Source organism: Ursus americanus, chromosome X, assembly GCF_024610735.1.
Source record: "Ursus americanus isolate L20-20 chromosome X, mUrsAme1.1.p, whole genome shotgun sequence".
NCBI classification, from domain to species: domain Eukaryota; kingdom Metazoa; phylum Chordata; class Mammalia; order Carnivora; family Ursidae; genus Ursus; species Ursus americanus.
The window spans coordinates 32089329-32115284 of NC_142164.1; positions in this window are offsets into that span (position 1 = coordinate 32089329).

A 25956-nucleotide genomic window follows, 5' to 3' on the forward strand; every position below is an offset into this window, starting at 1 on the left:
CCCTGACAGAAAAGGCAAATTCAAAATAATGTGGTTGGGCAGACTAGTAAGGTGCTAAGCGTTATAATGGAAACAGCTACCCAATTCTTTGAAGAATGCAAGAGGGGGAAAAGAGTTCAAATCAACAACTCTTGATTTGCAACTTGAATCCTTAGAGAAACACAAGCAGAACTGTCTGAGCAGCTCCCAGTCCACTCAGCCCCTTTCTTATTTGCCTCCAGACATCTACAGATATGGTAAAAATCAGGCTGTTAGAAGAGCAATTATTCTGCACTTAAGAAACTGAAGGTAAAATTTAAATGGTAATTGCCTTGAACTTTTGATAATAGGTAAATATACCCCAAAACTCCCTCCCAAGGAAAAACTTGATTTTTTTTCCTCTGTCCCTTGAAGATGTAAATTTCACCATGTCTTTAAAAATGTAAACACCCCAGGGGGTAACTAAAACACTGCCCACAGTCGCCTGAAACTGAAGGGGAAAAAAAAGGGAGAAGGAGGCTTTTTAAAACACAAATTGTTCTAAAGTCTCCCTTGCCCAAATCTAGTCCAAAGCCTCTATAAGGTTATCTGTTAAGGACAAAGACAAATCTTAAAAGTCTTTGCCAAAAAGACTAGTAAAAAGCTTTAACCACATGAGCAGGTAACTTTACCTTGTTCCATCTGCCAGAGACACAAATTTATAAACTAGTACCTTTTGTATTGTACCCAATTCATGGCTAAAGTTTTAGAATGGAAGCTTTAGGGTGTGTTGGTGTATATCATTCATATCATACATATCATACTATATATGATATTTTTCGACCTCCCGATGGTATTACCAAAATTAATTTGTAAAGAGTTCTATTTAATTAGCTTAAAGACAAATCAGTGCTTATCGAATCAAGTATTTCTAAATCTCAGACCTAACAGAAACTAACCCAAATGTTTTTCGAGTTTATGTGATCTAGAACAATTTTCAGTAAATGAAATCTAGCTTAAGTTTGTTGGTTTTAATTAATACAGACATGTCGTTCGAGTTATCAGCATTGAGTCAAATAAGGTCATGTTATCTCTGCTATAAAATTTGCCAGCAGGAAAGATAACAAAATAACAACTAACTGCTTTAATGTTTCATTAAATTTTCATGTGTGATCTAAGTTTAACTGTTAAGAACAAGTGATTAGAATAGGTGGAAGTAGGATGGAGTTTGTAGGTGAACTTTTTAGCAGTGATTGCTTTATGATATGTTTACTTAGTTTCCCAAATCTCTTTGTTAATATAAACCTTTAGAGTTTTGTTAAGTTAAGGCAAATGATAGGAATTCATTAAATAGCTAGGTCATTTTCAAATAAGATAAAATACAGAAACATTGATTATTGAACGTAAGATTATCCAATTTTGGTTTCTTACCACACAGAAACTAAAGATATTTGGATCTGTCAGCAAACATATCTGATACCGCATTTAAAAAAACTACTATGAGAAAGGATAAGCTTCTGGAAATTATGAAATACATTAATAAGTTCTCCAATCTAAACAATGTTGGTGTAACAGTTCCCAATTGCTTACTTAGTTTTCACTAGTAACTTCATTTTCCAGGGGATAAAAATTCTAATATATTTCATTAAAACTACAAGAAATAAGGAAAACAATTCTGTATACAAGGAAAGTAGGATGTATTTTTGGCTAAGAAAATGTACGAGGTATGGAGATGGGGTTTTTTTAATTTAAATTTAATTAATTTGGGGCACCTGGGTAGCTCAGTGGGTTAAGTGGTTGCCATCAGCTCACGTCATGATCTCAGGGTGCTGGGATTGTGCCTCAGGTGGGGCTGCTCAGTGGGGAGCCCGCTTCTCCCTCTCCCTCCGCTGCTTCCCCTGCTTGTGCTCTCTCACTTGTCCTCCTCTCTCAAATAAATTAAAAAATAAAAAATAAAAATAAATAAATTCAATTAATTAACATATGGTGTATTATTAATTTCAGAGGTAGAGTTCGGTAATTCATCAGTCTTATATAATACCCAATGCTCATTACATCACATACTCTCCTTTATGTCTATCACCCAGTTACCCAATCCCCCCACCACCGTCCCCTCCATGGGGATGTATTTTTAAGGGAAAAGAAAGTAAATTTTGTCCTAAATAAAGCTGGTTATTTCAGAATGGAAAAGAAGAAGATAAAGGACAAACCATGGACACAGAAATTTGGTGGGGGAGAGAGAGATTGGGAATTTTCCCTTGTGTAATCAAGCTGGCTAAAATTGAACTGTTATATAAGAATTTTAAAAATAAGCTTTAATATCAACAGTGTACTCATGTAAAACTGGAACTTAATTTTCCTCATCTGCTAAAAGGACAAAGTTTTCTTAGACTATTGATCTGTTCCTGTAAGATATTGTGTAAGACTTTTCTTTACCTTTTAAACAAAGTTTCTGTGTTTTATCAAAACAATTTCCTGTGCTTTGTGTTGTCTTTGATTACTAAGGAAAACTGATGTTTTTTTATTAAAAGAGATAAAGTCTTTTACAATTATGTAATTTTCTGTATTTGCCTGCAAAGTCTTTGTTACTTGGGTTAAATAAATATTTATTGTTTTATAGTGACCTCTGATCCTGTTTAATAAAGTGTTTTTAAAACCTTTTTGATATTTTTTACAAACTTCGTAAAAATCAAATTCTAACTTTGGGATTTTGCAGAGGGTCCTTGGACGATCTCAAAAGATTTCTCCTTATAAAAAGGGAGATGTTAAACTAATAAGGCATATTCGATATGTTAAATTACATGGGAAACATTGTCAAGTAAGAAGTAATACTAAGCCTACTTTATGTGGTATTTATATAGGTATATGTCATAAATGTTCCAGAAATCTATGAAATTCCTAGAAATTGGATGTCCTGGTATAACATTATCATTTATAATTGTAGTTATTATCTTGAAATGTGTGTCACAGAAATAACTAAATTTCTTTGTCAATCGCATTGTAATGAACTGTACTTAGATCTTTCACCATGCCATTTTTAACTCTCATATCACTTACAGACAGTTTTTGTTTTATTTCAATACTTTCACAAAAGTGTTCCTATAAAACTACTTCATCTTCAGAAAGATTAATGGAAAGCACTTTGAGAAGTACTCCAGAATACAGGTTTCTGATAACTTTAAGATCAGTAAACTGAACTGGGTAAGAATTTCCAGAACTAGTGGAAAAACTAGATTTAATTAGAACAAATATTAATTACATAAGACTAAATGAACTGAGAAGGAGGATTATAATTTTTATGACTTTTTGTTTGAAACATTGCTTTTTTTTTTAAATGTTTCATTCTTCCAGATTTAAGGAAAGCTGTTTTTCCTTTTCTCTTCAGCAATCTAAAATTTACAATTTGGTAAGTTATACCTTTGTAAGCAGCATTGAAACAATTACTTTTTTTCCCTACCACATGCCTCCAGAATTTGAAAACTCTTCGTGGGTATTCTTATTTTTATGGCAATATAGTTATTTGCATAAATTTAGTGAGAATCTGTTCTCATAATGAGCACAACTGGAAACATTGGTTATATAACTAAGGCTTTGACTGGAATGTCGTATTTGAGAGAGATATGCCTACTCAGATATGACCAGACAGCTTTAAGGAACTAATGCTGACTTTATGGGGGCAATAAAGCCCCTTGGAAAAATCAGCCTAGTACTTTGCTTATAGGGTTCCCAGGTGAGTAAGGAAGGTCATTTCCTGGCAGGCACAGGAACCTCAGGATATTTTAGGGGTCTCAAGAAGAGAGGAATTAACCCATATTTATAGGAATTGAAGTTGAAGTATGATGGTGAGTCCTTGGCTTGGCTTCTAGCCTCAAGAGGCTTTAAGAGTTCAATTTGAGATTCCTTATGAAAAGTTCCCACAAAACAGATTTAAAAGAGCCTACATGGTCAATTACTATTCATGTTGCATTTATGTAAATAATCAAACCAAGTTTATTAAACCTGTGCTGAATTTGCCAACAAATTAGTCTCATTGCAGTTATCGTTGATGGACATGGGGAGTGATTTGATTTTGTTGCCTACCATAAAATAACTGGATCCTGGGTTCTAGTTTCTCCAGCGTTTGGCTATAACTCCCAAACGAATGTTTCCAATGTTCTCCCACTGTTCTGATTTGGAATCACTGAGAACTAAAACTGCCCCTTTTCAGAAGCCGCAAAGCTAAAGTGGGACAACTTGATATGAACTTCAGAGCAATCTCTGCAACAGCTTATATATGGAAGGTCTGCATGTCTGTTGCAATGAAGCCACTCAAGAAGATCAGCTGAGACATTCACACTACAAACCAGGAAAACCTGTCAGATTGTCACTTCCTGCCCTCAGTCCACCTAAAAATGCTTCTAGCTGGACATATAGAAATCTCCTCGAATGGCTGCCTTCAGAACGCAGAAACTAGAATTAGAGTCTGCCCCAATCATTAACCATTGCTTTTCTTCTGTTTCCATAGAAATGCCTCTTACTGAACAGCTGATTGTTTCTACAATATAGGCCTAACTTTGGGAGCCCACCCGCATCACTGCCTCCTAAATAAATTTAAATTAATTGACCTATTGTCAGGAATAAGAGACTGGCTCAATAATAAGGAGCAACCTACCGACTCAACTTCTAGATAGTGAAACTTCTCTGGGAAGTTTCAAGAGCAGGACTGAGGGAGACTGGAATATGCCACCCCAAAATATACCCCTTTGCATATTGATTATTTTGAATTAAAGTTACTTGAGAAACAGCCAGTGCAACAAAGATATTCTGACCTTCCTTTGTTCCCTGAAAGCAGGAAATAAATTTCCCATGTGAAGTTATCCTCCTTATACCAGGAGGGTAGATGGCATCCTTATCACCAGAGATAAGGAATTCAAGGCCAAGACGGCTGTGTAAACAAACCTGGCTAGTTTCTCACTAATTTGCTACAAGCCAAAACGGATCTATCTTCTCAACTTTTCACAAACTTCTTGTTTCTTTGTCTATAAAGTATAAAAGGTGGTTGCGTTGGTCACTCTTTTGAGCCTCATATCTTGGAGCTCCCATACGTACAAAATTAGTTTTGTTTTTCTCCTGTTAATCTGTTTTATGTCAATTTAATGAAGGGAAGAAGGGAAAAGTTTTCCTTTCCTACAGCACAAGGCAGACAATTATATTTTCCCACAAAATCCACGGCATCATCAGGTAAGTCAATGAAAGAATGGGATCTAAGGAAACCTTGAGCTGAGAAAGGTTTAAGAGGAAATAGAAACAGATGAAAATTTTAAAAATCAAGGAATAAGTAGTCAGTTGCAACATGCCACAGACAAGAATGGATCCAGAAATAAATTGTCACTAGACGAGCAGGAAACTAGCATCAGGAAAAAGCAAAGGAACACATTAAGCAATCCAGAAAGTCCAAACATCGACAATAGAATCCATGGGAAATGTAGCAGGGAATAAGCCAGAGTGTAAAAAAAAAAAAAAAAAAAAAAAAACTCACAGAAATTTTGAGGAAGTCACTTCATAGTGCTATTTCCAGTAAGAGTCTTGGGACAGATAATATTGTAATTCTCCCCTTTCTTAGGCAAAGAATATAAAACCCTTTGAAAATGTAATTTAGTCACAAAGGGCAATATGTTTCTTCAAGGGAGTGTGGGCTAAGTCTCAGATATTTGTTTGCTTGTGAATACGGGTATGTGAACTACTTATTTTCTCCCTCAAAGACTGCCTTCCTGGATTAGTAGCCATCTGCCACCTTCAAAGCAATGATTCTTACCTATAATAAGAAAGAATGTGTTAGCAGAAGCAGGATTTCTGTAAGGGGTCTATAAAAAGGAACCAAAAGAGGGATCTCCAACACCATCCAGTGTAGACCCAGCCTGAACCAGAAGACAGAGTATTGGGGTCGTTATTGTCAGTCCTATTCCTCCAAAGGTGACAGAAGTAGAGATTTCTAATTAGATGCTATAAAACCACTACAATCATTCAGCTAACTCCTCTTACTCTACGTTCAAAGCTAGTCTATCAGAGAAGCCATGTCAAGCTATCTACCTAAATAGCAACTCTCTAAGACAGCACTCCCATACTGCTTTGTCTTTCTTTACAGTACTTTTCATTACCATTTGTTTACTCTAACTGATAGAACATAAGTTCTATGAGGGCAAGAATTTCTGTCTGTTTTGTCCACTATTAAATCTCAAGCACCTTGAACGGTGCCTATAACATTAAAAGATACTTAATAAATATCTCTTGAGTGTATGAATGCATGAATGAATGAATGCCATCAGGGAAGAGTGAAAATTATCTTATAGTTCTTATAACCAGGGGCAAAATAGAAAAATAGAATGTCTATGGGGGACATATGGTGGCAATTATTATGTCCTACCACTCTAAATCAGTAGATCCCAATCTTCTTTCTGCCAGAATACACTCCACAGATGAACACTGTATCTCATAGGCAATACCCAGCTCCCTAACTGTTACTTCATTCCTTTCTCATCTACTCAAGAAGGTATATCAAAATACAAGTGAGGGAGGTACAGCAAAAGAAACAAGTAACAAAGTAAAAAGGAAATCTACAGAAATATTTGCAAACTACATACCTGATAAGGGGTTGATATGCAGAATGTATAAAGAACACTTACAACTCAACAACAACAGTAACAGTAACAATAAAACCCAATTTAAAAATGGACAAATGACTTAAACAGACATTTCTCCAAAGAAAATATGCAAATGACAACAAGCATATGAAAAGAGCTCACCATCATTAATCATCAGGGAAATGAAAATTAAACCACGATGTGATATCACCTCACTCCCATTAGGAAAGCTACTATTTAAAAAAAAAATGAAAATAGCAAGTGTTGGCAAGGACATTGAGAAGTTGGAACTCTTACATACTGTTGGTGGGATTGTAAATTGGTGCAGCTGCTGTGGAAAACAGTATGGATGTTCATTTAAAAATTAAAAATAGAACCACCATATGATCCAGAGATCCCATTTCTGGATATAGATAAAAAAGAATTGAAAACAGGTCCTTGAAAAGATTTTTGCACACCATGTTCACTGCAGCATTATTTGCAATAGCGGAAAGGTGGAAGTAACCCAAATGTCCTTCCAAAGACAAATGAATAAAGAAAATGTGGTATGTATATACTATGGAACATTATTCAGCCTTTAAAAAGAAGGAAATCCTGTCATATGCTCTAACATGGATGAACTTGAAGGACATTATGCTAAATGAAATGAGCCAATCACAAAAAGACAAATACCACATGATTCCATTTGATACAAGGTATCTAAAATAGTAACTCTCTTAGAAACTGCAGGTAGAATGGTGGTTTCCAGGGGCCAGGGTTAGGGGGAATTGGTAGTTAGTTGCTCTTCAATGAATATAGTTTCCATTTTGCAAGATGAAAAGTTCTAAGGATCTGTTTGCCCAACAATGCATATATAGTTAACACTGGTGTACAGTTAAAAAATGGTTCAGATGGTAAGTTTTATGTTATGTGTTTCTAGCACAACAACCAAAAAATATAAGGGAGGGAAAGGATGTTATTAATGGATCAGTGTTGAACCTGCTGTAATTTAGTTCTTAAGAAAATCATTTCCCATATTATCCCCTTTAAATGTGGCCCGTAAAAAACAAAACAAACAAAAAGCAAGCTCATAGATATGGAGAACAGACTGGTGGTTGCCAGAAGGGGAAGGAGGGAGTGAAGTGGGTGAAGTGGATCGAAAAGGTACAAGTGTCCAGTTATGAAATAAGTAAGTCACAAGGATGTAATGTAGAGCATGGTGGCTATAGTTACTAATACCATATTGAATATTTGAAAGTTGCTAAGAGAGTAGATCTTCAAAGTCTTCATCACAAGGACAAAAAAGAAACAATTGTAACTATGTATGGTCATGGATGTTAACTAGACTTATAATGGTGATGATTTTGCAACATACGAATATGGGATCATTATGTTGTACACCTGAGACTAATACAATGTTCTATGTCAATTACACTTCAAAAAAAAAAAAAGATAGGTTCACATGCCCCATTCCACTCCACACCTTGGCAGCCTCTGGCTTTATTTCTTCTTTTCTGGGCGAAGGATCTCTAGCTGCTTACCCATATCAGTAATATAAGCTTTGGTTGAATCAAGAATAACATCCACAGGGAGCTTTAGTGAGATGGATTCTGAAGCCACTTCTCCAATGAGAAGGAGGAAAAGAGAGAAACGATAGAAGGTGGAAATAGTGGGAGTTGTCAAGCTCAAACCACAGAAAAACTTCCCATAATCCAGGGTTTTCTATTCCCAGGGCTTTCTGTGGAACGGACGCAGATTTTTTTAACCTAATTGTAGTGATCTTTGCCAAAAATTAATTCCAAAGAGAAAGAAATCACTCCCAAACTTCACAGATTAAACCATATTTAGTAATAAGCGATTAGAGTCAATGTCTCACAATTGCTTCTAACACCAGTGTGTTACCTCTTCTTTAAAAAACCCAACCAGAGGATTGCCGGAGGGAGGGTGGGTGAGGGGACGGGGTAACTGGGTGATGGGCATGAAGGAGGGCACTTGATGGAAAGAGCACTGGGTGTTATATGCAACCGATGAATCACCAAATTCTACCTCTGGAGCTAATAAAAAAAAAAATACCCATCCAGCTTCATTAGATGAGAATAACATACATTTCTGGAAACCAAGGAAAAAGTCACTTGAGAATAAAATGGTGGACACTCAGCATGCTCGTCTTTTGTTTTTTTATTAAACCTATGGAATCACGGTAGTACTTGGCACAGCCTAATTTTGTTTGGTCTGCAATTTTCTTTCCAGAAATGAAATCCCTAGTGAAATTAAATTTCTGACATTGTAATAAAATGTCTTTACTAGGAACATTAGATGAGAATTTTTTTATTTGCCCTCTTAAAACTCATGACATTTTACATTGGGATTTATACATATTTTTAAAAACCTTTTAAAGACATCTCTTGAATGTGGAGGTTTAGCTTCTTAGAAGCAGTGCTTTCCTTTCCCTGGATTAAAAATGAAAACCTGTTCTTGGCAAGATTTCAGCAATCTTTTCTCTGCCCATCAGGAATTTTTTCTATCATAAAGTTCTAATGTATAATGATAGCGAATCACTCTTCGTTTTTCTAATCTGATTTGGCATAAGCACCATGACAGCTCATGGTGGATATGTTCCTAGAAAATGCACCGAAGCCTGACTAAGAATTCTGGAAGATGTGGCTTACTCGGGACACAAGTCCAACACTTTTCTCATTCCCTTGTCCCTGTAGCAGTTTCGCACATATGGGGTGATCGTTGATTTGCTGAATTCTAGGATTTATGGACTGAGTTATTGTTTTGATACATGCCTAACATTCCTTAAACCAAGACTACACCTGGGTATAGATGCAACCAAATGGAAGAACATTCCGGCAGTAACTAGGCATTTTCACATTTGCTAAAACAGCTCTCCAAGACCCCCTCATTCCTGCCAGCCGTATTACGAGTTGGCCTCTCTTAGGCTAATTTGAGAATTAGTGTAGAAAGTCTTAAGCTAGTCCCTTCATGTCTAGGAAGCCCAGTTTAGTTTCCATAGCAGTGGTAACTCTAAAATGAGGCCCCAAGACGCCCACATTATTTTAATTAGGTTTCGTCAAAAACTCATCACAACCAGAAGTACATATGCCCTCCCTTGAGACGGGAGCTGTGACTACTTTGTCGGTATGAAGTCCCTCATTTGGTGTGAGAGATACTGGAGCACTGAGAGGCAGTGCGGTGTGTGATTATGAGCCCAGTACTGGGTACTCACGGACACTTGAGCCTCTTCCCGTAGGTGTAACCGTGGGAAATGTACATGGCCTCTCTGAGCCATAGTTTCCTCTGTATCAAAACGGGAGGCAATACTATCCGATAAAATTGTGAAGATTTCAAGCAGAGTATGCAAAGGGCCACAAACAGGAGCTAATATAAAGGAAAAGCTTAATGAATGGCAACCCCTAAGCCATTTTGAAATGGCAGTGTGACAAACATTTTGGGACAAAAGACAGAGTGGGAAGAAATTGTCTCACCTTACTTATTTATACTTGGTAATACTTTATCATGGTTTCAAATTCAAATAGCCAGATAACCCTGGCTATTAAAATGCAATCTTTTCCAGTAATTGGCTAGAAAAAAATGTGTTTCACTCCTTAGGCAAATATAAGGCTCTTATAAAATCTTTATTTTAAATCAACAGATGACTTAGCAGCACTGATTTCTTTAAAGTTCAGTTCAGATGAACTCACGTCTGAACTAGCTACATAACACGCTATTGGAAAACATACCCACTAAAGCAATAAGATGGGGCAATTTTCCACTTTGCGATACGTTTAAGATCGATATTTTCACATATTCCAGCTACTGTCCTTGTTTCGGGTTTGACCCTCCCTTGAAAGAAGATAGTGCGAACCATCCTTAGTGGGCCTGCTTAGCGGAATGGTACTAGAGTTTCAGTTACAAAAGGCTGGAGTCAGACCGGGTATTTTGAGATATCCAGGAGTAGAAAGAACCACGGAGTGAAGATGAGTCAGAGTTCTTCAAGAGCTCTGAGCCTGAGTCAGAGGCATGAAAGGCCGGTAAGTCCAAAGCACTGAGAACTCGGGAAAATGCCAAGGATCAGAAGCCAGGAAAAGATTGAAATAAAATAGGAGATGTTCATGAGTGAACTGAGAAAAAACTTGGCCATTACCGTAAAAAGTAAAACCTACTTAAAATGGGATACTTGATGAGATTTGCTGACTTAAAGACATAACATTGGGGTAGATACCTTCAGAAAAGTTTCCACTCGGGGCGTCTGGGTGGCTCAGTGGGTTAAGTGTCTCTCTTCACCTCAGGTCATGGTCTCGGGGTCCTGGGATCACCCTGCATGAGGCTCGCTGCTCAGTGGGAGGTCTGCTTCTCTCTCTCTCTCTTTCTCAAATAAATAAATAAATAAAATATTTTTTAAAAAAGGAAGAAAGAAAAGTTTCCACTCTAAGACCCTAGAAGAACTTTGGCCAGAATGTCCACCTAGCCGTGTGGTTAGCTCAACCAGTTAAAGTGGGCTAATAAAAGATTTGATTTTTGCTTAACCAATAAACAATTTTCTTAAGTGGTTATTAATTGAGCACATGTTATATGACAGAAAAGTGATACACATTAATCCATTTGGTCCTTACAACAACCTATGGGGTAGGTACTATTATTATCAGGACATTAGAAATAAGGAAAATAAGCATCAGGGAAGTTAAATAACTCACCCAAGGTCACTGGGTACTAAGTGAGGAGTCAGGATTTGAGCCCTGGTTTGCCTGATTTCAAAACCCATGCTTTTAGCTATTATGTATAGTCCGTTTTCCTTTGAATCGCAGACCCAAAGCATAGCCCAAGGTGAGCTGTCTTTCAAGTATGTATCATTAGTCATAGCAGGATCTGAATGTGGGTGGCCCAGAGCAAATCCATCACCACCCAAGGGAGAAAAACATAGCAATTAAGGCAAGGTCCTGATGATGGCCGTCTTGGGCACATGTCTTTTTGGCAGCCAAATTTCACAACACAATGCCAACACTAAATTGTCATTTAAAGATCTATTTAATTGGTAATTTGAAATAGCTACCACCCAGCCTCTATTAAAAGCTGAGCGGAGAAAAACATATTTATGAAAGTTTATATGTATTTTTGTAAAGACATTGGGCTTTCTGGGGGTTTTTTTCTTTTTCTTTTTTTTTTTTATGTTTTCTTTTTCATTACTTAGTGTTCTTTTAAGAGTAGATGAAACAGATATCTCTCCCTGGTCTCACAACCAGGAATAGTGGCATTTTTTTCAGGAAACAGATTTTGTTCATTTGTTTTGTTCATTTGTTTTGTTGAGTAGGTGATGGTGGGCACTGTGCACCCAATATCTCAATGGCTTTCAATTCCCACTATGCATTAGAAATAACTGCGAAGATTTCTTTAAATACTAATATTTGAACCCCCCCCCAATTTTGATATATTCTGCCTCATTTGGGCCTGAGAATCAACATTTTAGGTCACCGCAGGTGATTCTAATGCAGAGCCAGTGTTGAGAAACACCGATGCAGCTGACCAAATTTAGATTTTTCTTCTTTGAAAAAATGATTAGAAAGCTTAGCGTCAAAGCTGTGGTCCACTCATAGCCAGCAAGGACTCTGAGGTATGCGTTATTTTTATTAAACTCATTCCTGGTTCTGTTTTATGTCTCACCCTTATTTTCCCTTTTAGTTTCTCACCTACTAACTAGAGTTTTCTTTAATGTCTCAATATTCTGTTTCAATGTAAACTATATATTTCAGAATGTGTTAATGTATACAATCGAGACATTGTACTGAAAATTATGTTCACAAGTTATTTTTTTAATGTGGCATAACTGACATACAATATTGTATTAGTTTCAGGTGTACAACATAGTGACTCAACATTTGTATACATTGGGAAGTGATCACCGCAATAAGTCTCATTGCCATCTGTTACCATAAAAAGTTAATATAATAATATTATTAACTGTATTCCCCATGCAGTATGTTCTATTCCTATGACTTATTTATTTCATAACTGGAAGTTTGTACTTTTTGATCCCATTTACCCATCTCATCTCTCCAACTCCCTTCCCCTCTGGCAACCCCCAATCTGTTCTCCGTATTTACAAGTTTGGGTTTTGTTTTGTTTTGCTCGATTGTTTTGTTTTTTAGATTACACATATAAGTGAAATCATGCATTATTTGTCTTTGACTTATTTCACTTAGCATAATACCCTCAAGGTCCATCCATGTTGTTGCAAATAGTAAGATTTCATTATTTTTAAGGCTAGGAAATATTCCATTGTGTGTGTGTATGTATACACACATACATATATACATACATGTATACATACATACATATAAGCCACATCTTCTTTATCCATTTATCCATCAATGGAAACTTAGATTGTTTCCATATCTTGGCTATTGTAAATTATGCTGCAACGAACATAGAGGTGCATATATCTTTTCAAATTAGTGTTTTTGTTTTCTTCAGATAGATATCCAGTAGTGAAATTGCTAGTCATGTGGTATTTCCTTTTTTAATTTTTTGAGGGACCTCCAGACTGTTTTCTATAGTGGCTGCACCAATTTACATTCCCATCAACAGTGTAAAAATGTTCCCATTTCTTGACATCCTTGACAACACTTGTTATTTCTTGTCTTTTTTTTTTAATCAGAGAGAGAGAGAGAGCACAAGCTTTCTCTCCCAGGGGAGTGGCAGGCAGATGGAGAAGCAGGCTCCCTGCTGAGCAAGGAGCCCGATGCAGGGCTCGATCCCAGGACCCTGGAATCATGACCTGAGTAGAAGGCAGATGCCTAACCAACTGAGCCACCCAGCGCCTGTTATTTCTTGTCTTTTTGATAGTCATTCTGACCGGTGTGAGGTGATATCTCATTGTGGTTTTCATTTGCATTTCCCTGACAGTTAGTGATGTCGAGCATCTTTTCATGTGTCTGTTAGCCATTTTCTTTGGAAAATTGTCTATGCAGATCTTCTGCCCGTTTCTTAATTGGATTGTTAGGGAGTTTGTTTGTTATTGGAATATCTCCTCACATTCATTTGTTGAAGATTTCCTTCACTGTGCAGAAACTTTTTAGTTTGATGTACTTCTGGGTGTTTATTTTTGCTTTTGTTTTCCTTGACTTGAGATCCAAAAAAAACATCAATAAGACCTATGTCAATGAGCTTACTGCTTATGGTTTCTTCTGGTTTTATGGAGTTCAGGTCTTACATTCAAGTCTTTAATCCAGTTTGAGTTAATTTTTTATATGGTGGAAGATAGTTTTTCTGTTTCATTCTTTTGTGTGCAGCTGTCCAGTTTCCCCAACACCATTTGCTGAAAAGACCATCCTTTTCTCATTGTATATTCTTGCCTCTTTTGTCATAAAATAATTGTCCATGTATGCATGGGTTTATTTCTGGGCTATTTACTCTGTTCTATTAATCTATGTGTCTGTTTTTATGCCACTACCATACTGTTTTGATTACTATAGCCTGTTACATAGTTTGAAAGCAGGGAGTGTGACACCCCTGACTTTCTTATTCTTACTCAAGTCTTTTTGGCTATTTGGGGTCTTTTGTAGTTCCATATGAATTCTGGAATTATTTGTTCCAGTTCTGTGAAGCACGTCATTGGAATTTTGATAGGGATCGAATTGAATCTGTAGATTGCTTTGGGTAGTATGGACATTTTAACAATATTAAGTCTTCCAATCCATGAGGTTGGGACATGTTTTGATTTATTTGTGTCTTCTTCAATTTCTTTCTTTGATATCTTATAGATTTCTAGTGTACAGGCTTTCCACCTCCTTGGTTAAATTTATTCCTGGGTCTTATATTCTTTTTGACATTATTGTAAATGGGATTGTTATCCTAATTTCTCTTTCTGATAGTCTGTTATTAGTGTATAAAAATGCAACTGATTTTTGTGTATTAATTTGTACCTTACAACCTTACTAAATTTGCTTTACTTCTAACAGATTTTGGTGGAGTCTTTAGGGTTTTCTATATATAGTATCATGTGATCTGTGAATAGTGACAGTTTTACTTCTTCCTTTCTTATTTAGATGCTTTTTATTTCTTTTTCTTGCCTAATTGCAGTGGCTAGGACTTCCAGTGCTATGTTGAACAAAAGTGGCAAGAGTGGATATCCTTGTCATGTTCCTGCTCTTGGAGGAAAGGTTTCTATGTACCCATTTTGTTGAGAGCTTTTTTTTAAGATTTTATTTATTCATTTGAGAGAGAGAGAAAGAACAAGAGCGACCACGAGCAGAGGGGCGGGCAGAGGCAGAGGGAGAAGCAGACTCCCCACTGAGCAAGGAACCCAATGTGGGGCTCAATCTCAGGACTCAGAGATCATAAAATGAGCCAAAGGCAGACAATTAACCATCTGAGCCACCCAAGTGCCCTGAGAGTTTTGGGTTTGTTTTTTTTTTTTATCATAAATGGGTGTTGAATTTTGTCAAATGCTTTTCTGCATCTACTGAGATGATCATATGATTTTTATTCTTTATTTTGTTAATGGGCTATATCACACTGATTGATTTGCAGATGCTGAACCATCCATGCATCCCTGTAATAAATCTCACTTGATCATGTATATGATTCTTTTAATGTATTGTTGAATCCAGTTTGCTAATATTTTGCTAAGGATTTTTGCATCCATGTTCCTTAGGGATATTGGCCTGTAATCTTTTCTTTTCATTTCATTTCTTTTCTTTTCCTTTCTTTTCTTTTCTTTTCTTTTCCTTTCTTTCTTTTTTGTGGTATCCTTGTCTGGCTTTTGTATCAAGGTAATGCTGGCCTCATAAAATGAGCTTGGATGCATTTCCTCCTATTCAGTTTTTTGGGAGATATTGAGAAGGATATGTATTAATTCTTCTTTGAATGTTTGATAGAAATCACCAGTGAAGCCATCTGGTCCCAGACTCTTCTTTGTTGGGAAGTTTTTGATTACAGATTCGATCTCCTTACTGGTTATATTTTTTTTATGACTCAGTCTTAGAAGATTCTAAGTTTCTAGGAATTTATCCATTTCTTCTAGGTTGTCCAATTTGTTGATATATAATTGTTCATATTAGTCTTATCCTTCATATTTCTGTGGTATCAGTTGTAACTTCTTTCATTTCAAAACCACAATGAGATATCACCTCACACCAGTCAGAATGGTTAGTATCGAAAAGACGAGAAATAACAAGGCTTAGAGAGGATGCAGAGAAAAAGAACTCTCATGCACTGTTGGTAGAAATGTAAACTAGTGGTGCAGCCACTATTGAAAACAGTATGGAGGTTCCTCAAAAAATTAGAAATAAAAATACCATACAATTCAGTAATTCCATTGTTGAGTATTTACCCAAAGAAAATTAAAACATTTCTGATTTTATTTATTTCAGCCCCCTCTCTTTTTTGTTGGTGAAACTAGCTAAAGATTTGCTAATTTTGTTTATGTTTTCAAAGAACCAGCTCCTAGTTTCATTGATCTTTTCTATTGTCTGTTAATTTCTATTTTGTTTATTTCTGCTCTGATATTATTTTTGTACTCCTACTAACCTTGGGCTTCATTTAAATTGAGATTTCTCTTGTTTCTTGAGATTGGGCTATATTGCTATGAACTTTCATCTACTAACCTCTTTGGTGCATCCCATAGATTTTGGTATGTTATATTTCTGCTTTCATTTGTCTCTAGGTACTTTCTTTATTTCTCCTTTAATTTTTTCTATGACCCAGTAGCTGTTCAGTAACATTTTGCTTAGTCTCCACATATTTATAGTTTTTCTTGTTTTCTTCTTGTATTTTATTTCTATTTTCATACAATTGTAATCAGAAAAGATGCTTGATATGATTTCAATCTTCTTGAATTTATTAAGACTTGTTTGTGGCCTAACTTGAGATCTATCCTGGAGAATGTTCTATGTGCACTTGAGCAGAATGTGTATTGTACTGCTGCTGGACGGACTGTTCTGTGTACATTTAAGTCCATCTTATAAGGTATAGCTCAAATCCAAAGTTTCCTTATTGATATTCTGTCTGGATGATCTACCCATTGATGTAAGTGGAGTGCTAATGTCCCCTACTATTATTATAGTATTTCTGCCAATCTCTCCTTTTAGGTCTGTTAATATTTACTTTCTACATTTTGGTGTTCCTATGGTGGGTGCATATATATTTATAAATGCTGTATCTTTTTGTTAGATTGACACCTTTATCATTATGTCCTGTTCCTCTGTCTTCTATTACAGTCTTTGTTTAAAGTCTATTTTGTCTGATATGACAATACCTACAGCAGCTTTCTTTTTGTTTCTATTTACATGGAATATCTTTTTCCATTCCTTCACTTTCTGTCTGTCTATGTTCTTACTTCTGAAGTGAGTCTCCTGTAGGGAGAGTATAAATAAATGGGTCCTTTTTCTAAATCCATTCAGCCACTGTATGTCTTTTGGTTGGAGAATTTGGTCCATTTACATTTAAAGTAATTGTTGATAAGTATGTACTTAATGACATTTTGTTAAAATTGCTTTCTGGCTTTTTTATATAGCTCTTTGTTCCTTTCTTCTCCTTCTCTCTTCCCTTGGAGTTTGATGATTTTCTCTAGTGTTATGTTTAGATTCCTTTCTCATTTTCTTTTGTGTATCTACTCTAAGTTTTTGCTTTGTAGTTAACATGAGATGCACATATATCATCCTATGTATATAGCAGTCTATTTTAAGCTAATATCAATTTTAATTTGAACACATTCCCAAAATCTACATTTTTAGTTCCCCCAGGTTTGTTTTTGATGTCATATTTCACATCTTTTAAAAATGTATCCCTTAACAAATTATTGAACTTTTAGTTAATTTTACTTTTGCTTTTTAGCTTTCATAATAGCTTTATAAGTGATTAATCCACTACCTTTACTATAGATTTACCTCTTCCAGCAAGATTTTTGTTTTCATTTATTTTCTTAATTAGTGCCATTTTTTTTTCAGCTTAAAGAGGTCCCTTAACATTTCCTGTAAGACCAGTTTGGTAGTGATGAACTTGTTTAGGTTTTATTTGTCTGGAACTTTTTATCTCTCCTTCAATTCTGAATAATAACCTTGCTGGGTAGAGTATTCTTGCTTGGAACTTTTTTCCATCTAGCTCTTTAGTTTTTGTTGTTGTTATTTTTTTATTTTTTTAAGATTTTATTTATTTATTTATTTATTTATTTATTTATTTATTTGACAGAGAGTGGAAGAGAGAGTGAGAGAAAGCACAAGCAGGGGGAGCAGCAGAGGGAGAGGGAGAAGCAGGCTCCCCACTGAGCAGGTAGCCCCACATGGGGCTCAATCCCAGGACCCTGGGATCATGACCCGAGCCGAAGGCAGACACTTAACTGACTGAGCCACCCAGGCGCCCCTCATCTAGTACTTTGAATATGTCATGACACTTCCTTCTGGCTTGCAAAGTTTCTGCTGAAAAATCTGCTGATAGCCTTATGGGGGTTCCCTTGTATGTAATAAATTGTTTTTCTCTTACTGCTTTTAAGATTCTCTCTTTACCTTTGGTTTTTGACATTTTAATTAATGTGTCTTGGTGTGGACCTCTTTGGGCTCATCTTATTTGGAACTCTGGGCTTTCTGTACCTGGATGTCTGTTTCCTTCTCTAGGTTAAGGAAGTTTTCAGCCATTATTTCTTCAAATAAATGTTCTGCCCCTTTCTCTCTCTTCTCCTTCTGGGGCCCCTATAATGTGAGTGTTACTCCACTTGCTGTGTCTCATAGGTCCCTTAAATTATCTTCACTTTTTAAAATTCCTTTTTTTCCCCTGCTCTGAATAAGTTCCATTGCTTTGTCTTCCAGCTCATTGATTCATCTTCTGTTTCATCCTGTAAGCTGTTAAACCCTTCTAGTGTATTTTTCTATTGTATTCTTCTCTCTGTGACTTTTGTTTGTTACTTTCTTATATTTTCTATCTGTTGAAGTTCCCACCGTGTTCACCCATTCTTCTCCCAAGTTCAGTGAGCATCTTTATGACTCTTTGAACTCTATATCAGGTAGATTATTTATCTCCATTTCATTAAGGTCTTTTTCTGAGGTTTTGTCTTGTTCTTTCATTTGGACCTTATGTCTCTGTTTCCTCATTTTGCTTGATGTTCTGTGTTTGTTTCTACATATTAGGTGAAAATCCTGTGCTGAAAGGGTGACATTGTGTAAGTGATTAATCTTATTGTTCTGCCTTGCCCTAGCTCTTGGAAGTCACTTGAACCTTTGTGGTTGCCTAAATTGCCTGATTAACTCTTGATATGTCCCTGCTGTTGAGGGCATGTCAAGACCCGTCAGTGTTACAAGGGGAGGAATTTCATTTAGCATGTTGTTTCAGGCCGAATGGAAGCCAGACCCTCAGGCAGCAGCTTTTTTAAAGTATGCAAATGCACAGTCCTGTGGGGCCACAGTTGCAATCCTTGCTGGCCTCCAGACTAGGAGATCTGGAGGTGTCCCTTGTACAACAGTTGCAAAAACCAAGGTTCCAGACAAATGTACAAGTTCTTTTCTGGGATGTTCTCAAGCTGCAGCAAGGTCAAGGAGGTACACAAGGATAGGGTCTTCCTGTTTCCATTTGCTAGAAGCACCTCTTTAGTCTCTACATGTGTGAGAAACCTGAAGCCTCTCCCTCAAGCTGAAATAACAGGCTAAGTAAATAGGACTTTTTCACAGGAAGACTGGGGTTATATTTCAGTCTGCTGTTTGTGCAGTGCCCTGGGGGTGATGGCCTGCCCAGAGCTGTCTTCCCAATTGTTGCATTCCCATGGAATGATGTTTGCAAGTTATGAAATAGAGTTTAAGGAAGCTATCATGTTCACTCTCAGTTTGTGTAAAATTTTAAGGATATAAAGATCTACCCCTCCCCTCTGCATAAGTGATGTTCCAGGTAATGAAAGTCTAAATAAATCTAAAAACTACTGGCTCAATTCAGTATGGATTCATTTTTCTGTTCTTTAATAACACATAAAGAGCCATGTAGATTGTCAAATATGGCATGGCGTATTGGACTAAACACTGGATTCAAGAAAGGAAATCTGGGGTTACTGAACTGTCTCTGCTAACTACATAGCTCTGTGAGCTTGGACAAGTTCATTAGCATCTCTGGGACTCTGGGGTGTTTTTTCACCTTAAAAAACACTTGGAAAGTGGTGAGAATTTGGATTAAATTCCTTTTCCCTCTACCAGCTCTAAAAATCTACAAGTATCAGAACTGATTTTGCCATTTTGGATGATTGGTCTTTTTTTCTCTTAAATTACAATTAGTGGAATCAGATCATCTGTAATAACAACTTTATAACTGTTAGCCTTTTCATACAATAACATACATGATCACATTTTTAAATGCTTTGCAAAAATTCAAGGCCAGTGTTTACTGTATTGAATCGATAAATTGTTCAGAAAAGAATTTAATATTTAAAAGTGTATCAAAGTACTGAAAAGGCGAAAGGTATCACTGAGGTATACAGACCTAGTAACATAAGGAAACAGTGAATACTTCCTACAGTTAGGGCAACTCTTAAGCTAGGTGGCCTTAGCAGGGGATTTGTTGATGAGAAAAATCCATAGCAGTGTTTTGAAAGGAAAAGCCCTGGTCAGATAATAGGATAGGGTGATTATTTGAAGTAAATTCATCCCCTCTTCTCTACCTTCATTGCTACCATCCCAGTTGAAGTCACTATCACTTGTTGCCTCAACTAACTGAGTAGGCCCTACCTGGTATCCCTCCTTGTACATTTGCCCACAAACAAATCATCCTTTATTTATGATCCAAAATTATATTTTTAAAAATAAAATATCAGATTATGCAGCTTTGCTGCAGAATTCAATGGCTTCCCTCTGCACTTGAAAAACAAAATCCGGGGGCACCTGGGTGGCTCACTTGGTTAGGTGTCTGCCTTCTGCTCAGGTCATGATCCCAGGGTCCTGGGATTGAACCTCACATCAGGCTCCCTGCTCAGCGGGGAGTCTGCTTCTCCCTCTCCTTCTGCCCCTCCCCCTCCCCCTGCTCATGCTCACTCTTTTTCTCTCCCTCTCTCAAATAAATAAAAAAAATCTTAAAAAAAAAAAAGAAAAACAAAATCCAAACTCCTTTCCATATCCTAAAAGGACATGCATGACCCCACTTATGCCTACTTCTTTGGCATAATTTCACAGCATGTTCTTCTCCCTTGGTCTCTGCATTCCAACCATATTGACCCATTACCTCCTCAGATTTGCTATAATTCATTCTGCTACACAATCGTTACACATGCTGTCCCTGCATTATGGAATGATTCTCTTTCTTTCTTTCTTTCTTTCTTTCTTTCTTTCTTTCTTTCTTCTCTAGTGAACACTCATTCTTCAGATCTTAAGTTGAAGTCAGTTCCTCAGGAAAGCCTTCCCCAATTAGGTTGATTTCCCCTCCAATGTGCTCTCAGGACAACAAAGCACTCTTTCCTCATAGCATGCCTTACTGTTTATGGTTATACACTTGTTTGACTAAATCTGTCTTTCTCATTCGACAGCAACTTCTTGGAAGGCTGAACCAGATCCATCTTCTTCACTATTACACCTCCTGCATGTAACACATAGTAAGCAACCAACATATTTGTGGTATATTTTGAATGAATAAATTAACGGATTGCTTTAAGGACAAGGGCTGGGTCTTATCCCCCAGTGCTTAGCAAAGTGCTTGACATTTGGTATGTGTTCAATAAATGTTCATTAGAATACCAATGGTCCTGAAGCCAAAGAAAGTTGGATGGTTTTCCTAGTTACACAATTGTCAGGCATCACCATAAATGTGTTTCTAGAAGGCTTTTTATTGATTTTGTTGGAGTGAGTAAATGATTGCTTAGTAGAGCAGGTCTTATATACAGATTGTGAAGTCTAGGAGTTGAGCAAGACATTTTCATCTCTAAAATCCTGTTTGCATTCCCCTCCCCAACCCATAACCAGATTTTAATCGTCTATGAACAGCAGCACAAATGAAAATGCTTATACTACAATAAGAGAAAAAAAAAGAATAAGATTGCGATGATGTGTTTTTCCAATCAGAAGCACGGAAATGACATGCTACTTACTTATAAATTCCTTTTTAATTTATTTCTTTTTTCATGTAAAAGTCAAAAGCCTGATTTATGAGTTTATATCTATTTGTGAGATCACATCATTGAATCCATTTGTCCAAGTGCACCCTCTCTCCAGGGTTCCTTGCAACACCTTCTTGCAGATGCAAGGTTCTTTGTCAATTGAAAAAAAAAAGATGCAGACAATTTTGGAATACCAGAATTGCCAGTCTGCTGAGACATCTTTATATGTGAACTCAATTACGTTTGGATCATTAAAACTGATCGCAACAAAATTAATTCGTGCTAGTGATAATATTCACCTTTAACATTATGCTTGCCTTATTTTAGAAACTGAGTTAAGTGTTTCACAGTTATCATCTCTAATTCTTACAACAATCTTATGGGGTAGATATATTTATTTAGCTTCATGTTTACATATAGGAATCCTGAAGTGTAGAGATGCTGAAGTCCTTTCTGAGTCACAGTTCGAATGGGTTCTCTAGTTACAAAAAAGACAGTTACTGCCAGTTTGCTTAATGGACATGTGCTCATTTCTTGTTTAGTAATTTGACTCCTGTCTCACCCTCCTCCCCTCCCATTCCATAAAACAATGCTTATTTTTGCCTCTCACTGTCACTGCTTTGGTAACCTACCTCCCATGCGAATGACTATATCAAAGAATTATTCTGAACCGCTAAGAGACGTGATCTCATCATGGATGGATTTTAATTTCATGTTTTTGTCCTGACAAGGCAGTAGATTATATGTAATATTCATGTCTCTTTCACAGTAAACACTTTGAAAAAGAGAGAGAATAGGGCGGTTCAATTAAAAGAGCTCATGTCTGGGATTCTAGCTCCCAGTCCTCCACAAACTAGGTGTATTATCTTAGGCAAACCACTGAACCTCCCAGCTTCTCAATTTCAGATTTGAACAAGTTGAATCTCTTCTAACTCTAAACTGCTCTGGGTATATGATTTTTCCTATAACTAAAGTCTGCCTTTGAAATTTAGTGAAAGAGATGTAAAATAAAGTCACTGTCATCTTGTTCTGGGCACTGAACAAATCAAAAACAAAACCAAAAAAAGTCAGTGATCCTTTTCCATCTACACAGCTCATTGAAGGACTAGAATTCAAAAATAATGGCATCTCAATATAATAATATAATAATAATAATCCTGTCTCCCTTTTTCTAACCATGGCATGATGTACCCTAATTACATGGTAAGCATAGATATAGGATGGGAGTCATATACAAGCAGTGTTCAGTACATGCAAGTTTCTTAATAAATTTTGTTTAATGGATACATGGATACTGCTGAATCTTCCTAGAATACATGTCACCTCATTCCCACCAGATCCAAATGTCATGTCTTCCAAATTCAAATTTGGTTGCCCTTAGATTTTCATTCAAAGGGCCACGATCTATCCAAAAACTTGTCAGTGTCTCTATTCTACACAAAGGTTTATAAAGCCATGGTGAATGCAAGTTTGGAGTGATCGAGCCTTAACAAACAAAACAGGAATGAGACTGAGTAAACAAGTATAATCTCCATGAGGATAACGTCTATGTCTGTATTGTTCAACATTATTTCCCCATTACTTAGCACACTATCTGAAACATAGGTTATCAGTAAATAGTTATTGAGTGATTTTGTGCAATATAGCTCTATCACCTGTCTCCCCATTGATCATCAAGATTGATTTGATATGTATAAGTAAGGAGACTATTACAATGAGTCAAATAATAGAAATACATTCCACTTTCAAAAATTCTACACGGACTTTCTACTCTATAGAACAAAATCAGTGAACTTTTTCTATAAAGGGCCAGAGAGTAAACATTTTGAGCTTTGTGGTTCATACAAGACAAATAAGTGGCTCATATATCTTAATGGTTCAACTCTGCCATTGCAGGACCAAAGCAGCCGTAGAGAATAAATAATGAATGGATATGTCGGTGTTTCAATAAAACTTTATTTACAAGAACAAGAGGAAGTCTGCTGGCCTGTAGGCAGTAGTTCACTGATCCCTGATACAGAGGAATTTGCAAAATAATTGTAACATTGTAATCTAACTTCTTTCATGTAGACTAGCAGTTCTCAATATTTTGGTCTCAGAATCTCTTTATACTCATAAAATTGTTGAGGACTCCAAAAAGCTTTTTTGCTTACATTAGTTATATCTATCAATATTTACCATATTAGAAATTAAAATTGTGATATTTTAAAATACATGTATTTTTTAATTCACTTAAACAACAGTAATAAACCAATTACGTATTAACATAAATCACTTTCATGAAAAGTGACTGTATTTTCAAAATAAAAAAATTGTGAGAAGGATGGTATTGTTTTACATTTTTGTTACTCTGTTACAAGTTAATAGAAGACAGTAGGATTTTCGTATCTGTTTTTGCATTCAATCAGCTGTCCGGCCGAAGTATATAAAGAACACCCAACCTTACACAGATACGTACGTAGAAATGGAAAGACGTCGCAGTTCCTCTGAAAGAGACCCAGGTACCCCCAGGCCTCCTGAGACCACAGTTGGAGAACTGGTGTTTCAAACCTATAAAGTGGTGCATGGAAAAAGAGGTAAGCAAATGGCTCTGAGTGTGATGGTGTCTTAACTGCAGTATTTTCTCATGAAAAGTCTATTATTTCCTACCTCCTTCCTTACCTCCCACCGGCCCCATTACTAACAACACTAACATTGGCCCACCTCACTTATTAACAATATTTCAAGAGTTTTCACCCACAGCACAATTGGCCCTCTGACGTGACCTGGTAGAGTGCAGGAGAGCAAGCAAGATCCCTAAACAAGGGCTCCAAGCCAATAGCAGTGAAGGCTCTTGATCAACACGTAAGGATAGAAAAAGAGCTAAACAGTTAGCTAGAGATCAGAAAAACCTGGAGGTTGGGGGGGGGACGGGGAGGGGAAGGAATGGAAAACAAACTAGCACTTATCACTAGCACTGTGATGTGTTTTATAAATGTGAGTTCATAACAACCACAAAAGAGAAATATTATTATCCTAATTTGTTTTTATTTATTTGAGAGAGCAGGAGAGTGAGCACGAGTGGGGGGGAGGGTCAGAGAGAGAGGGACAAGCAGACTCCCTGTTGAGCAGAGAGCGCATTGTGGGGCTCAATCCCAGGACCCTGGGATCATGACCTGAACCGAAGGCAGAGGCTTTTAACCGACTGAGCCACCCAGGCATCCCACTATTTCCTCATTTTAATAAGAGGAAAATTAATACTTACCATGCAAATGTATTTTCAGGATTAAAAATAATACATGTGGGGGCGCCTGGGTGGCACAGCGGTTAAGCATCTGCCTTCGGCTCAGGGCGTGATCCCGGCGTTGTGGGATCGAGCCCCACATCAGGCTCCTCTGCTGTGAGCCTGCTTCTTCCTCTCCCACTCCCCCTGCTTGTGTTACCTCTCTCGCTGGCTGTCTCTATCTCTGTCAAATAAATAAATAAAAAATCTTTAAAAAAAATAAAAAAATAAAAAAATAAAAATAATACATGTGAAGCATTCAACAAATATTAGCTATTCTATGTTATGGGTGAGAAAGAGGCAATGCGAGGGCAAATGACTGTGTATCTAAGACGACATTCTAGTAAGTGGGGAGAGAATGACCCGCAGTACTGCGGTCTGCCAGACTTGCCGCGAGCCACGCTATAAAGCTACGAGAAGCCAGCATGCCTGTGATATTTTAAAATATCATACCTACTGCCTGCCCTAGACTAGTTCCCAATGGAAATATGGACGCAAACGGAACAGGTGGACCAGCAAGCCCAATAATGCAGTGACCTGAGTAGCTCCAGGCTGACAGCGTTTGAGTGTTCTTGGCAAAAGAGAATTTTAAGCCCAGCACAGACAGAGATAATGACCTGGATCTGGAGAGAAATAAAGGGCGGGCTCAAGCAAAAGCATAGAGGCGGGAATACGGCAAAGGCTTGTCATTCCCAGCCACGGTGGCAGGTTTGTGACCATTTTCAATCATATCCAGTGTATCTCGAGAGTCTTGCTTGACTGAGGGGTGGTCACAGTTCTCTACAAGACGGCATGCCATTGCCTACAGTGGGGCGCTCCACTGTAGTCTCAGTTCTTCCCTTTGTGAGTTACGGAACCCTACTGGAGTTACTTCTTCTCCAAGCCTCAGTTGCTTTGTTGGTAAAATATGAACAATCACACCTGCCCTTCCTATTTCATGATATTTAACAGAAGCATCAAATGAAACAAACTACGAAGTGCGATGTAAACATCAGGAAGTATCACCAAGATGCTTTAAAAAAAAATAGGACTATCTGCTCCCATCAACTCTTCGAAAGAAGGGAAACCTACAAACCCTC